Source organism: Melanaphis sacchari, unplaced genomic scaffold (genome assembly GCF_002803265.2).
Source record: "Melanaphis sacchari strain LSU unplaced genomic scaffold, SCAv2.0 Contig53_pilon_pilon, whole genome shotgun sequence".
Classification (NCBI taxonomy): Eukaryota; Metazoa; Arthropoda; class Insecta; order Hemiptera; family Aphididae; genus Melanaphis; species Melanaphis sacchari.
The window spans coordinates 1,512,116-1,528,799 of NW_020271371.1; the positions used below are offsets into that span (position 1 = coordinate 1,512,116).

At 32.4% G+C, this 16,684-nt stretch overlaps 1 pseudogene; it reads left to right on the forward strand.

Moving 5' to 3' along the window:
* Positions 1-4,122: 4,122 nt before the first annotated feature.
* Positions 4,123-16,461, forward strand: LOC112599567 (annotated as a pseudogene).
* The last annotated feature ends 223 nt before the right edge of the window (positions 16,462-16,684 follow it).

The following is a 16,684-nucleotide window of genomic DNA, read 5'->3' on the forward strand; positions in this document are numbered from 1 at the left end:
GTAGGTAGGTAGCTACCTACTTACCGGATATATGGTCATATTTTGTATAGTATTGATTATAGTCTGAAATATTAATTCGGACTCGAGCATTATATCTATAGACTTCCCAATAATCCGTGTTTACGTTTATATAGATTTACTTATAGCCTGTTACATATTTTAAACTTTAGTTGCTGTGGTTTTTGTGTTTTTCAAGATTTTTCTTATTCAAACATGGTGTATACGAATTATTATACCACCGTGACCGTATATAGCTAGAGATATACATTATTCGTAATATGTTAAAATGTATAGTATACACTTTGCGTATTGTGTGTGCGTATAGGTACTTAAAATGTAGGTATACTGCTGTAACGAGGATCATTCGTGTTTGTTCTATATCATCTGTAAAAAAAAAAAATAAAATAAAAATCCCTAGGTCATAAAAGAATATAATACACACACACCCGTGATTTTAATTTATAAAGCCCTCCGGAGTGAAAAGCTTCCATTAACTAATTTTATATTTTATTCAACGAGTTCGTTTGTATATATGGACATAATATATACACACAACTTAGGCGTCAAATGATGGGAGGGTGAAAGTAGATCCGTTTTTGCTTGTTTTGAATAATCAGAATAACATGATGAGTTTCCCTTTCTTTGGAATACCATAACATTTTACTATTTCAGTGTATTTATATTTAATGTTTTAACCTATAACTCAACGGTCTTCATCAAACATAATATTAAGAACGGATTATGAATAATATGTATAATTTGAAGTCGGAATAGAACCAGCTGTCTATAAACTACATAGGTACCTATACGAACTAAACACTGAGTTTTTAAGTATTCTAATAATACTTTTTAGAACGAATAAGACATTATTTTTTTTTTGTACTGATTGGGTTCTGTAAGATTAAAAATTTATAAATTAATTGAAACAATGTATTGATAATAAATACTAATTGTATACCAATTAATACTGATTATTTAACACAAAACTATAAAAGCAGGTTTTTATATAATTAAAAAAATTTTTTTTATTGATGTATAATAAGAATTTGTAATAAAATATATTTACACGAAGTTAGGTTGTATTATGTTGTTATAAAGTCCTCATAGTTTTGAGTTAATAGAATATACGAAGGTAATGCAACTGGATTTTCGTGTTTTACTTGGAAAATAGTTTGTCTCATCACTCGGTAGTAAACTCGTTTATAAATCAAAAACTGAACACTACAGATAGTTCTTTTTAAAGAGGAAATTGTTTTAATTTTTCTTAAAATGATACAAGGAACAATCCTTGAGATGTAAATTACTGTAGACTTTTAGTTTCTAAATTATATAATTATGTATATATGTATTAAAATTATGATTAAAAACCATAATTTTATATGATTTAAGACATAATATAATTTTAAAGTTTGTAATTTTAATTATGGTGTTCATTTCAAACATTACGATGAAATTATTACTCATAATAATTTTGTAAGCAATATTTTAAAATAAATTTTAAATAAAAATTTAATTACGGCTTTACTTAATACAAGGTTCCTCGCATAATATATTATTATAATATATATTATTTATCACCATATTCAATACAATGCATTAAAATATCTACTCGTAAATTGTTTTATGAGCACTTAATATTTTAAAAATAAATATATATTAGTTAATCGATTTCTTTTCAAAATAATTTTTCTAAATGCAATGAAATATTATTGCTTTTAAGTTTTGACTTTCAATAATACACCCTATTCAGTGTGCTATGTATACAAAACTATATACTCGTATATGTAGACTTTAATAATAATACATCGATAGCTACATGAGAAAAACGTCAGTTGTCTATTTTTCATTTTTTTTCTGTTTAACTAATAAAATGTAGTCTTTAAAATATTTAATTATGCCTAGACTAATCTCAATTCTCAATATGACAATATCTTATACGATATTATTGATGTTTTATTTGAATTTTGAAAAAGAATTAAGTATATTAAAAGAATATTATTGCTATTAAAAAATCATGGTTTTGGATTTTTCTTTGGTAGTTTTTATTCGTGGTAAAATTTAATTCAATATATTATTCAATCAAAATTTTATTTTAAAAAGCTTTTAAGATTAACTGAAATCAATTTTAAATTATTTTGTTTTTTTTTCATTAATACTCAAAAAGTACTTTCCATTTAAAATTAATACTATTTGTACAAAAAATATCGTTAAGTAAGTATTGTTTTTCAAATGCAATAATTGACGAATCAATGTTGAATTTAATGACTTTTAATTTATTCCACATGCAATTTTTTTTTTTATTTTGCTATAATTTATTATAATATTATAGTAATTTTATATTATAATAAGTCGAACTTCCATTTTAATTTAAGATTGTAGTAAAAAATAGAATTAACAACATAATATATTTTTCGTATAGAACTTTCAATTTGGTTACACTCGAACTGTTGTATATTTTTGGAATGACAAAAAGTCCTTGGAATAGGATTGTAAGAATGAAGTTTATTTGAATGAAGTCTTACAATTAAAAATATTGGAAAACTTTGTACTTGCTATGGTTTTAAAATTATAAAATAATAAGCTTACATTTTCTCGTTGAAATTATCAAATGGTAACTTATGTATGAAATACAAAAAGTCTAAAGACCTGCATAAAAGAAATTTTAATCATTAAAAATCAGTTTAAATTAACAATCAGAGTACTTATTTAAATTTTAAATATTTTACTCCAGGAAAATCAATATCCTAGAAAATTATTTCGAGAAAAAAATAAATATCAAAAAGTTAAATGCTGATAATTTTAAATATCTTAAAATGTGTAATACCTACCTATTGTTTACGCATATTTATATACTTATTCACATTATAATCGATACTTAGTGCCACATCGTGTGTATTTTCCATAATAATTCGTAATTAGTCAAAATGGTTATGGAAATACAGTTATTGAATCACTAAAACTGAAATTAATTGTTTATCATCCCTATCTGATTAGATATTTTAAATATCCTAGACCCTAGCAAATCCGTGTATGTTGCCAATATTAAATGCTTATTACACCATCATCATATTATTCATTATAATAGATATCTAATCTTAATTGGTATCTTGAGTTCTTTTTTTTTTTGATTTTGATATTTTTATTATGTGTAAAGGGGAAATTTGCCATCAATTTACTAGTTGTGTTATTCTGATGTAATTATTAGAAAATATTAGTTAGATAGATAATATTTATTTTTAAATCAAAATTGATTTTAAAATAGTATTTAATTTATAAATATGATTCAATATTTTTTGGATAAAAGTTACCTTAATTGTCTTAATCATAATATTCTGTAATTTCAGTGTTTAATTTTTATGAATGTTTAAGATTGAATTATGATGGAAATGATTATCGTCATATATTATTATTAATATTTTTTTCCCTACAATTAAATTGATAAAATTAGTATACTTTTGGACTTAAACGCTGCACATTTCAAGGATATTATTACTTAATAAATTTATTAATTGGAATGTTAAGTAAATTTGAAAATATTTCTAAGAAGTTTTTTATAAGCATTTAAAATTTACGAAATTATAGCCACTATAGTAAACCGAGTGCAAATATAGTCATTTGTGTTTTGCAATTATTGCTTTCAATTTTAGTAAAGTGACTACATTCTTAAACTATGTCACGTCGACTTAAATTTAGTGTTATCTAGTCATATTTTTTATTTTTATTATAAATTATATTTTACTGCGATGCATGTTGAAGAGGCGTTTCGATAAATGCATTCATTTTTGTTGTATTTATATACGTGCAATATGCATCTATTAAATTACAAATATAATAATTTCAATAAGAAATGATGACTATTATCAATGACCGTACATCTCAATGGAATGATATTATGTATATACGATGTAGATACTTATTATATTTTTCAAAATACTACAATCAAGGGAGTTGATATGAATTAATAATCGTTGAATGATTTATAAATGTATTAGGTATAAATATACGATTGTAATTATTAATTAAGTTTGTTTATTTTAATTATAACTCTATACCTATCATATCTATAAAAAATTATCTACATATTATAATTTAAAATATATCGAATGACGACATGATTTAAAGATGGAGGGGTATGATTGTCATGACGTATAAAGTACATATTATGTATTACTGTCTATATATTATGAACTATGGTCTATGCCTCCATGAACTATTCAATTAGTTTCACTGTAATTTAAATTTGAAGTAATTATATCATGGATAGCTGATGTTTTTTAAATATTAAATGAAAAATAAACAATTGACCTTGAATCGACGAAGTTTTAAATATTTGAATCCTTGGATATTATGAAGTACAAATAATTTTTATTAGACAAACTTTTTACTTGTTAATCGAATTTAATTTGTAAATGGTATAAATATTTGAGGAAAAAAAGCGCAATCTGAACCTAAAAGTATCAAAACTTGAGTTATTTGTGTTATATTTGTAAATTACTACAATATAGTTTTAAATTATATATAATCGAAATAAGATTAAACTTGTTTCTTGTGGTAAAATGTGCTTTTTTATGTAGATAACAGGTATTTCTTACATGTTTATTAAGTAAAGGAAAATATGTCAGTGAAGTTTCCCCCTTCCCACTTTACCCTAGAAACTTAAAAATTGTTCAGATATTTTGTAATTAATTTGATATCTATGCAGTTTTTAAGTTCATAGGATAAAATGTGGGCGAAGGACAACTTCATAGATGTATTTTTCTTTGTAACAAATAAATTAAAAACGATTTAACTATCATATTGATTTTTATGATATTACCATTCTAATCTTATTCAGGACTTAAAATAATTTTTTTAAGCCGCTCCAATTTTTTTTTGAAGTTTTTTTTCGATTTTCTAAAGTATCTATACCTGCTTATTATTATATTTATCACAATATAAATAAATATTATAGTCTGGATAATATGCATATGATGGAAGATAATTTTTAATAATGCTATATAATATTATGACTTGATATAGCAATATCGTATTGGTTTATAATCATAAACTGATGCACATTATACCTATTAAGTTATTGAAAACGAAGTTGCCAATTACATTTCGTAACACGTAATATTTGTTATTATTGCTTATTACGTACCTATAATATTTTAGCAGATTTGAAGATTCAGTGTTCAAAACGACTGTTAAATGTACAATCACTGTAGCAAAATATTACGAAATGTATTTGATGAGTGTACCCGCAACACAATCGCCAGTACATTAATATTATGTATACATTAAACACACTGTAAATTACCTGAAAATATAAATCCAACACGACGATTTAACGGCAGCAGAGGTCAGAAAGGGTCAAATAAAACAGCTGCAACCAGTAAAATCATGTACGTAAATTATTATGTAAATGCCAATTATTTACGAGAAATTGTGATTAACACAGAGTATGTAGGTGTATTTAATTATATTATAAATACGCTTTATTTAATCGTCGCTGTGGTATTGCTCTATAGTATATTCAAAGCAGCAAAATCAAAATAATCACAATAAAGGCGAGAATAAATACATTTCACAAAGCGATATTATCATTATGTACACATCTATTTTAAACCCACAGTATTTCGATACCGAAGAGTGTGACCGATGATGGCGATCGCATTGTCAGCGTTATAAATGAAATCGTTTCTCGACCAATGCTCAATGGTTCAGATCAGAACAGCTATGTGTACACATGCGTTATCAAAACAGTTACCGGGGTCGGGGCATTACCGACGTCCGACTTTGGAATTTAACGCGCCGAACATTAATCGGCCGAAATCGCGCCGCGCAGTGCATTTGAAATGTACACGTCGCGGTCGTAGACATTTCGAAAATTGTGATACCTACACCCAAGGGCGCCCATAGAAAAATTCTCAAAGGGGCGACAAAATTTTAATTATGTCCATGAGATAGGAAGGGGTTTACAATTTAACATTATACTATTACATATATTTTATATATCAAACTGGAAGATTATGAATTAATAATAATAATAATTATTTAACCAATTAACCATAAAAGTTATTTATTGAATTTTCATTTGATTAATAGCATAAATTTATTAAAATATTAATTTACGAATAAAAATTGTAAATTTATTTTTAACACCAAATATATTTATTACTTGTTCTATGTATTCATTCGTTTTATCATCAATTTTTTCCCTATTGTACGCTTATCATACGTAATCCATCAAGTCTACCTTCACTCATTGTAGGTCTCGTGTAAACAATTTTTCAACATTTTCCGGGGAGGAGGGGACATGTGCCTCCATTGCCATATGGGCGCCCTTGCAGCCTACACCATATCATAATATTATTTTATTATTTACTCAACGGTCGCGACGGACAACTCGCTAATCCCGAATAACGTGCAGGTGTACCCCCAAAATATAACCTTAACCCGTGGCGTGTTTGATCCGATCGATCGGCCGCGTCCCCTTAGTAACGGGTGTACACATATCGGGCGACGTATACGCATTGCCGCCGCCGAATCGTGAGAAAACCCGTGGCGACCCGACCGAGCGCGGACGGAAAATAAAACTGGATCCGTTCGACCAGATTTTCGTCTTCCGGGAAAACAAAACCACCATCGGGTGCCGCGCGACTGACAGACTTTGGCGCGGCCGCGATGGACCACACGTGCCCCGACTCGGGCGACGGACGACGACGGACACGGCCGGCCGGCTGTACGAGTGTCTGCTGGACAGCGGCGCGTTCGACGACGTTCAATCGTTGGCCGAGTCGATCGTCGCTCGTCCGTGTCGTCGTCTGACGTGGACGGCGGCGACACCGACGCCGCGGCCCGGCGGATCGCCGACCGGCTGCTGGAGCAGAACGCCGACGACGTGGACCGGGCGCTGGACGCGGCGGTGCGCGACGCCCTGCTGGCCACCGGCCGGCCGTCCCGCTGGCGGACCGCCGGTGGCCGGGGCTGGTGGACACGGCCCGGCCGGCCGGCGCGCGACACCGCTCGCAGCCGCAACGCCTCCGGTGCGTTCACGCACGACACGTACGCGGGCGCGTACCGGCGGCCGACGGCGGCTGCCCGCGCCGTGTCCGCGGACGCACTTCGGCCTCGCCATCCGCGTGTACGCCAGCTCGTGGACGCGGCGCCGGACCCGGAGAGCGCGGCCGAGAGTTTCTGTTCGCTGTGCGAGGCCACGCACGCGCGGCCTATGCGCAGCGCCGCGACTTCGGCAAGACGGTGACGGCCGTGTCGCTGACGGCCCGGTGTCTGTCCGCGGTCTGCACGGGCGGCCGGCCGCGGGGCCGTCAAACCGGCCGTCGTCGAGTTCACCGCTGCGGCCAGACCCCGGCCGCGGCCCGCCGCCGTCCTGTGCTGCGCCGATCCACTGCCACGTGGTTTGACGCCGTTTCCAAATACCACTCGTCCCGATCGGTCTTTTTCCAGGTAAGTGACCTCATTCCGCTGCGCCAATGGCGTGTAATCGATCGTTTGCCCCCCCCCCTCCAACAGAATGGCTCGGTACTGTGAATGGTTCTTTACAGATTGAATTAATTTTCTATTCAGAATCGCTCGTTCTGCGCAGAGGTTTAAGTTTTTTTTTTTGGCGGCGTTGGGGTTAGGTTACTCCGCCGAAATTGTATATTTGTAGCCGGACTTTAGCTCAATTCACATAAAACTATATTGAATAAAACACTGTACCGGCATGATATAGTATTACAGTTCGTGCGTTAGGCGAGGAACTAACTTCTGATACGATAGTATGAATGTTAGGGCTGTATTTGCAAGAGTGCGAATTAATTGATTGGATAGCTAAAAGAATTTAAAAAAATATAAAGTTATTGTATTTTAGTTCTAGCAATGTAGTATGTGGTTGTTTTCAATCGTTAAGCCTTCGTCGAAGTTATTCACCTTTGTCTATATTCTATGTTCGAACGTCATATTATGGTCGTTATCTTTTTGGTCAATGGTATTCAATCTTATTAGATTCGTATCAAATTTGAGTAATTATTTAAATTTTGCGATTTGTATATTTTCTAAAAATACCTAATTGAAAATACAGTTTTCCATTTAACTGGACTATTTTTAATTAATTTGGTATTATTATAATTTATTATGGAATACGTTCTATTTCGGAATTAAAATACGTACCTAGATAATCTAAAATGGTTAGTATCTGTTGTCATAAAGATAGGCAATAAATAATTTGTAGCCAAAATTAAAGGTCAATCGTCAGGTCAAAAAACAAAAGTTTTTTGTAGGTACTACGAGGTAATGTGCTTGGTCCATTATTTTTTACATTATCATTATAATACTAAATGAATAATAATTATTCATTTATAAACAGTTTTTACTATTTGAAACTTAATTATATTCTAATGTATGCTAGTGGAATTTTTTTTGGTTATCAGATGAATCAACTAAAAAGTAAAAAGCAATTCATTTATTTAAATCTAAAATATTATTATTAAATTAAAAAAAAACCATTTATTTATGATTTTTAATATATATTAAGGGTATGCCATTATCTCTTTTAAATGTACATTGTTGTAGTGACTATGCCAAATTCAATTATAAAATAATTTTATTAACTTTAAGGGTTCAAAGTAAAATATTTATGTAATTTAATGAAAAACAAAAGTATTTGTTTTTTTTTAAATTTGAAATCTTTTTATTTATAAATATATTAAATTTTTTTAATTTAAAAAGCATATAGATATTGTGACCTTTTTCTGAAATCCATATGACACAGGTATATTCAAACTGTTATTTTTGATAATATTACCGTGGACAAATATAGTCTTGTATTTTATAGTTATCTATATATCGTGGGACGTTAACGACGGGAAATATACATAATCATTGTACGTTATATACGTAAATCTAACCTCATAAACAGAGATACGGAATTGAAATATATAATTATGTATATTAGATTATTGTAAGTTAGTTTTGGAATTTTCGTTAATTTTGATGATCTTGAGGAGATATTGTTCCAAGTACGAGAAAATAAGGGAATAATCATCTTTTTTGGATAAATAAGAACAGTGAAAAATGTCAATTCATATGATGTTGAAAATAAATTCTTGTCCGTAAAAAATTAAACAACAATTGGATAGACTTGTTGTACATTTCTAAGATTGGGTTACGGTTATTTACTAGTATTGTGATTATTAAGGAGTATGTTTGGCAACTGAACTGTTATTTTTTTCCAGTGCCTAGACGGCGATCGGAAGCTGCTCCGGGCCGTCGTGTCCGGTTTCCACGAGTGGATCGTCGAACCCGAAATCCCCCGACGATCGGACGATGCGGATATCGCGGCCGTGGTCCGATACGCCCGAGCGTTGCACGGCATGCACTTGTTGGCCAAGATGTTCGGGTACCGCGCCACGATGGCCATGTTTCCGGTCAAGGTGTCCAGGACGCTGCGGATCCACGCGACCGGTATTTCGAACCACTGCCTTGGATTTCTGTCCGCTAACCGCCGGGGAGTTCCTGCGACGTTGGCGAACGGCCTCTGCACGCTGGTGGCCGCCATCGCCGCGTTCCACCCGGAGACGCTTGACTCCATCGCGGATAACGCTTTTGGCTTACGCATACTGGCTAAGGTCGTGGAGCGCTCAGACGTGTTAGTCACTCGTCAACAGCTGTTGGACGGATTGTTCGAGAAAAGGCGCTGGAAGGGTGCTGACAGTGTGGACATAGATTCGTTGACAGCGGTCGCAGCCACGTTGACGGGTAGTCGTCATGACGAGATTTGGCGGATAATCACCAGGAGGATGTCGTTCTTGGAGCACGCAGCCGCTGGTGACCGTGACCTCAGACACCATCGGTCACTCTTGACCAACGTGCGCGGCACACCACTGGGTACGCTCATGTACGACACGCCGCAGCGCGAAGACTTCGACTGGTTGAACCCACGACACCTGTTGGTGTTAAGTGTCGCTTGCACCACGGCCGCCGGCAGACACTGGCTGGATCGAACGAACGCGTTCGGTTCTCTGGACCGATTCGTAGCGGACCGTTCGCGCCAAACGGAAGTCTCATTGGACCCGGACGGCGACCGGAAGTCCCTTGACTCGATCGTTCGCGTCGCTTACTCCTGTTGCGCTTCGATCGGAGGTCAGCATTGTTATTATTATTATCCTTATTCCAAAGGAACTACGCCCACCCTCCATGCGAAAATAAAAATATATTATTTACAATTTATTGTAATTATTTTGATAAATCATAAAATTATCAAATACATTATTTATATATTATTTATGTATAATTATTTGATTTGAATTTTAAAAGAATAATTTGTATTAATTATCAATATAATATGTTATGATAACGGTAAAAACAATTTTATTCAACTGAATATTAATCTGATTTTCAAAAATTGTGTTAGGATTTTTCCTCCAAATTTTAATATAATAAAATTTTGGTATTCGAATATATAGCTTTCCCATTTTATGGGCGCCAAAAGCCACGTAAATGCAGATAGATGATATTATATGAGTTCTAGGAACTTCTTACTTCTACGTCAGTTTAAACAATTTTAATACTTGTGATTATATTAGTGATAAAGCTGTTCCTTTTTTTTTTAATGTTCATCGTAATATTCATAGTAAGCACCATGGATGAATTTTAAAATATACCATCATCGTTTAAACATTTAAACAGTAAGATTTGGGAACCGTTGCTATACATCATATACTGTATAGGTAGCTCGTATCGGTGACGTGAATTTAAATTTCACCATTTGGTTTTTTTACAGGGTTAAACATTGTACTTGACCATTGTCGAGTTGACGATTTGGACGCCTCAGTAACTGGAATAATGGCACTTACTGAACTTTATTACGCTTCCTTTAAACATTTTGATGGCTATCCCATTACGAGAAGCGTTCTCGTAATATTATGGCTTCGGTTAATACAAGCAGCCACGCACACGTTCAGCTCACGTGTTTACGCGGACTTAAAACTAAAATATCAAGTAAAAACGTACAATAATTTTTATTGTATCATTGTTGGCTACGGTTGATGATGTTATGAAAAAAATAAACATACTTATTATAGTGTACAAAACAAATACGCTATTCATGCTCTATGTATAACTCATGACCCAACTGCATTTACGGTAATGGTAATGTACCGTTTAAAGTTCGGTCCGTTTGGACAGCGCAGCAATCACTAATCATAATGATCATCTTTGCCCTCCAGTCGTAATAATAATGTTACGTGATTGTGTAGACGCAGCTCACAGAGTACATACCATATATTATATTATACGGTTTGTTTGAAACCGAATAGAAAGTCAATATTAAATTTGTTACGTAACCAGAACTCCTAAAAGTTTCATTTTAACCATTGATCGCGGAGAAGGGTCACCCGTGGCTTTTGCTGTGTACGTTATTATGAAATGTTTATTTTCAAACGGGTTTTTGTTTATTTTTGATAGGAAACATTATTAAAGCTGTCCGCCGAAAGTCGTACGGAAAATGAAATAGTTTTTGTCAACGAAGCAACTGAACTTTTGACGAAATTACAACGACCTCTTCTGTCGGACGGCACTTTGAATGCTACCGTATCTACCACTAGCGCTTTGGCCGAGTTATTGACAAACACTAATCACCATCACGGCGGTGTTTGGTTCCAGAGGGTTCGCTCTATAATAATTCGTTCCGACCAGATCACCGTGAGCATACAATAATTATCGGTTTGATTTGCTTATCGTGCTCACTCCCGTTTTTATCCTTAAGCTACGACAGTAAAATAATTCAAATATTATATTATTATTTAACGTTGTAATAAAATATATAGTCTTTATTTAAGTTTCTGAATAAACAGAATTAAAATAATTTGTATAGGTCATAAAAAGATACAACGTAGGTGAGTATGTTTGGTATAATATAAACGTATAAAAGCCAGAAAAACGATTTAAACAAATGATGAGTATGTATAATAATTTGTACGTTTTGGCAGGGAGAGGAGACGATGGATTTAATAGCGTCGGTTGGCCATCGTCGTTTCGATGGTCAACTCGACCTGGGTGCGTTCGATCGTAAATTAAATCTAACCGATTTCGATTTCACTGGAATACGACTGGCGCTGAGGTTACAAAAACACGTTATAATATTATAATACTACTCCGTTACGAAATTTATTTTCCTCGACATGTTAGTTATTATTTTTGTTGCAGGTACGGGTCAAACGTCGGACTGGTGGCCGAAGACTCGGTGACGTACTCGGAGCTCGAACAACTATACAGCCGTGTTGAAAGACGAGGATCACCGGCGCTATTCGATTGCATGACTTGCACGTTGTTTATAGCGTCGCGAGGATCAAAAAACGGGTTTGTGATGCACACTGCGTTGGCCGTATAGGTTTTTAAATAAAATTACATTAAATAAATTTTGTGTTATACGCTCAATGAAGGAGCATTGAGGCATGTGCCGTACTGCTCAGACTCTACGAAACGACACGATACGTTTGGCCGCCGGCATTTGACGAGGACCCCGACAGAAGGGCTGCTTTTGGTCATCTGGTTGAATGGTTGTTACAACAAGAACAACCCGAAGTGTACAACGCATTTAAGGTTAGGAAACATGAGAAATTGGATTGATTGTAGTGGGTGTGGGTTTGGATAGGGGGGTGGGGTGAAACGTGATAAAAAATTACTTCCAATAGTTTCAATGCATGTTTTAAAGTGAACGACGAAAATCAATTTTTTTAACGTTTGTATGGTTTTATTAAAAGCATAAATTTAAAAGGAAGTCAAGGGGAAGTCTTGATAATTAAAAGTATAAACTTTTAATCATTATAGTTTTATTTTATTTTTCTATGCGTTATATTCTATGACTAAAGAACTAATCTGAGCGGAAATGATTTGTCAGTGGATCGGTTTATTTATATATAATGATATCACTGTAAGTAATTTATTTTTAATTATTAATGATACAGTATATTGAATTAATTTTTGCTGAAAACATCGAATTTATTTTATGGGTATGAGTAATTAGTAATAAGTAATAACCTAATTATACAATAGTATTTACTATACTTATTTAATTATATCTATATCATAATCTAAAATGTTAGAACTTAGCTTAATAAAAATATTTTTTTGACCTCTTGATTTGATTAATTAAATAAAATATAAATTGAATTTAAAAATTCATTATTTTATCTCAAATATAATACAAATAAAAATAAATAACTTTTCAAATTTATATATTTTTATAATATTAAATTTCCACTTTTTATCGATTTACTAATAATATAAAAAATCTATATAATATGTAAACTTATAAAATAGAACATTTCAATAATTCAATTCAATTCAATTCAAAAAAATACTCTGTAATAATTTCATCTTTTAATAAAACTGAAAAAAATATACTTTAAGTAAATAGGTTAACAATTTTAGTCATTTGTTGACTTTTTATTGGAAGCGGTAGTTATGACCACTACTCATACCCACCATATTAATTAACCCAATATTTTTCTACAGAAGTAAATATACACAAGGTACGCGATATCGTATAAACGGAAAAACGAGATTAAAAAAGATCGGTAATTACAAGCAGTGCTTATTGTTAATTATCAATTGGCTCATCAGTAGCTCGACTAGTCGGTATCTCGTGATATTGACCCGTTGATTTATGTATATTTATGTTTCACGTGGTTTCCAGTTTCCAATTATAAACGCTTAATGCTCAAGGCAGTTGTTTAAAATTAAACGAAGTTATTAATATTAATAAGTATAATTATAAATGATATGAGTGATCTTCTCGTCCGCGGACAATGTCATTTAATCTCATATGTTAGGTTAGGTTTTGTAATAGGTATAATATTGAAAAACGTTAAAGTATTAATCTTGTAATAAATTAAATAGTATTTGTTTGAAATTACGTTATTACCTAAAATAATAAAAATTAAAACATACTAGAAATATTTATTACGCGATCGATGTCACAACTCAATAAAATGTAATGAGATAATATTTAAGTACCTATATACACTATCTTATTATAGATTATAGTTATCAAGATACTTGTAGATTAACATATTTATTAGTTAGTAAGTACGGTATGTGCAATTTAAGATAGTTATTGCATTTTCATTCGAAATAAGGATGGGTATAAAAATACTGTGCATGATAATTAGTAAAGTATTAAAGCAGTGCAAAGTGCATAAATATTATTATTTATTTATTCAATAAAGTATAAACTATTTTATTAGTTTATAAAAACATAAACATATTGACGGGTAAAAGTGGAACGTTACATCCTTGTATAATAGAGTTGTGGGTTGTGGGTATTTTTTATACGATTATTACACAAGGCTAACTCCACTGCAGTGTTATAAAATTAAAAGACATTATGTAAATTCATATTAATCATTAGGCCTTTACATACTCATTTTTAGTACCGATATTATTATTATTATTATCATCATAATTATAATTATTTATGCACGAGATTGTTTTCAAAGCCGAGTTGAATATTTGATTCGGAGAAATTAATCGAGACTCGAACTCATTAAACACATGATATATATATATATTAATTTTACAGTTATCGAGTTCATTGAAAATTCTGTACAATAAAATAATTTGAGTTGAGTAATGTCTTCAATTTATTTTAGTGCAAATATGAAATAATCACTTTCAAATCCATTTGATTCCGATTATTTTATTCGTATTGTTAAATTGATACCTATATACTTTATATAGACGTATTAATTTATATATTGACATTAAAAGCTAACAAAATTTAATTTTATTGACTTAATTGCTTTTTGAATTTAAAACGTTTTATATTGTAAAACATTTATAGATGGATTATTATTTAATACTATTGTATTTAAGTATTTAAGTATTTATAATCATATAAATTTTGCTACACACGATACTTTAAATCGTTGGCATATTATATATGTTTATATGTGCATATTATATATTATTAGAGACACATGATGATAGCTGATATATCAGTGCTATGACCTATAATTAGTATTCAAGTGCGTTGCGTTATTATCTAATAGGTATTATTATACTTTATGTACGTTTATTGCGTGGATGTTACAATATTATAATGCAAAAGTTAATTTGGCTCGATATGCATACTACTACTACTACTACAGTACTATGGCATGGTCGTACGAACTTAATTACCGATTTTTTTTTTACACAATTTCTTGTCGTGGAATCGCGTAGGGACTAGAAATTAAAAAAAAAAAAACAACATAATATTAATAATATTATTATGGTAATGACGACTTAGGGAGGTCAAATCAAACAATGGAACGTTTAACCTTTAATGATGACCATTTTTTCGAGTACAAATTATGCGGTCTCGTTGTGCGTTTCACTGTCGTAATAAACGAGATCCGGCTATCGTTGTTCGTAAATAGAGGTACATACTACACATACATACATACGATGATATAATAATTACTGTGACTATGTCCGTTCAGCCGAGTGTGTCAATACCATCACCACTCATATTTTAACATAAATGCATCATGTATTGTTCTAAATCACGCCACATTAAAACCCTGTTTTCGGTTACAGATGTCCGGAGTCTCGTGGTGGCTTCTGTGCTCCGGCTGGGCATTCGACTGTTTCTGGGGCCGCCTGAACTGGTTCGAGATTTGCCGCTGGCTGTGTCTAGTCGTCGTGAACTCGGTAGACTATCAGGCATTCTTTTTCGTCTGTTTAGCTGCGGCTCAAAAGCGTCGTTGGATGGAAGCGTTCAACCAGGGTCGGTTTCATGATACCGTTTACCAGGTACTCTATTGTATATGAATATAGAGGCATATTTAAATGAAGAGTAGACGAGAACAGAGGTCGATATTTGAGTTTTAAATAAAGTTTCATCAATCGATATTAATTTATCAAAATATATTTAAATATAATAATACAGTTTCAACATTTTACTAATAATATATAATAATTTTATTGTTGTGAAATCTATAATATTAATATTTGCATTAACAGCGACCCCGAGATGTTCAATAATTTTTATAAAAACAAATAAATGTATTTGCAGTTATATCAAAAATTTATTTTTAAATGCCTTAACCTACATAGTGTGTACGTGTATAATTCACTATATAATTTAGACTATAAAAATGTTTTAAAAAAAGCTCACAAACAATTAACATTTAAGCAATCACGACAATTTCGTAACTAACATTGTATATTGGTGATTTTTATTTTCCAGGCTGATTTCAGTGATTTTTGTTTGGCTGATCATGCTATTTATTTTGAGGAGTTGGCGAAGAAGTACCAACGGTGTGTATCGAAAAAACTTGCATCCGAATTCGATATGCATTAGACAGACAATATTAAAAAATAACTTCGTTGAACTGTAGTTTTCAGCATTTCAGTTCACTTTTGTGCGTCTATTGGTAGTATGTATGTACCAGATACGTTGGTGTATCGTGTATACTGTATATACAAAATACATATATGATGTACAACTTTATCGAATGACGGTGCGCTGTATATGGACTAGGAGAGCAAGTGTGGGGTAAAATGTACGGATCTATGATTGACATTAATTATGGGCAAACATTGATCCAACCGCATTTATGGGTATAGTATTTATAGAAGGGTTTGGACTTTGTATCCCAGTAAAATGTTGACCACGGCGTTGTTAAATCCTGCAGACAGATTCATAAATATAAAA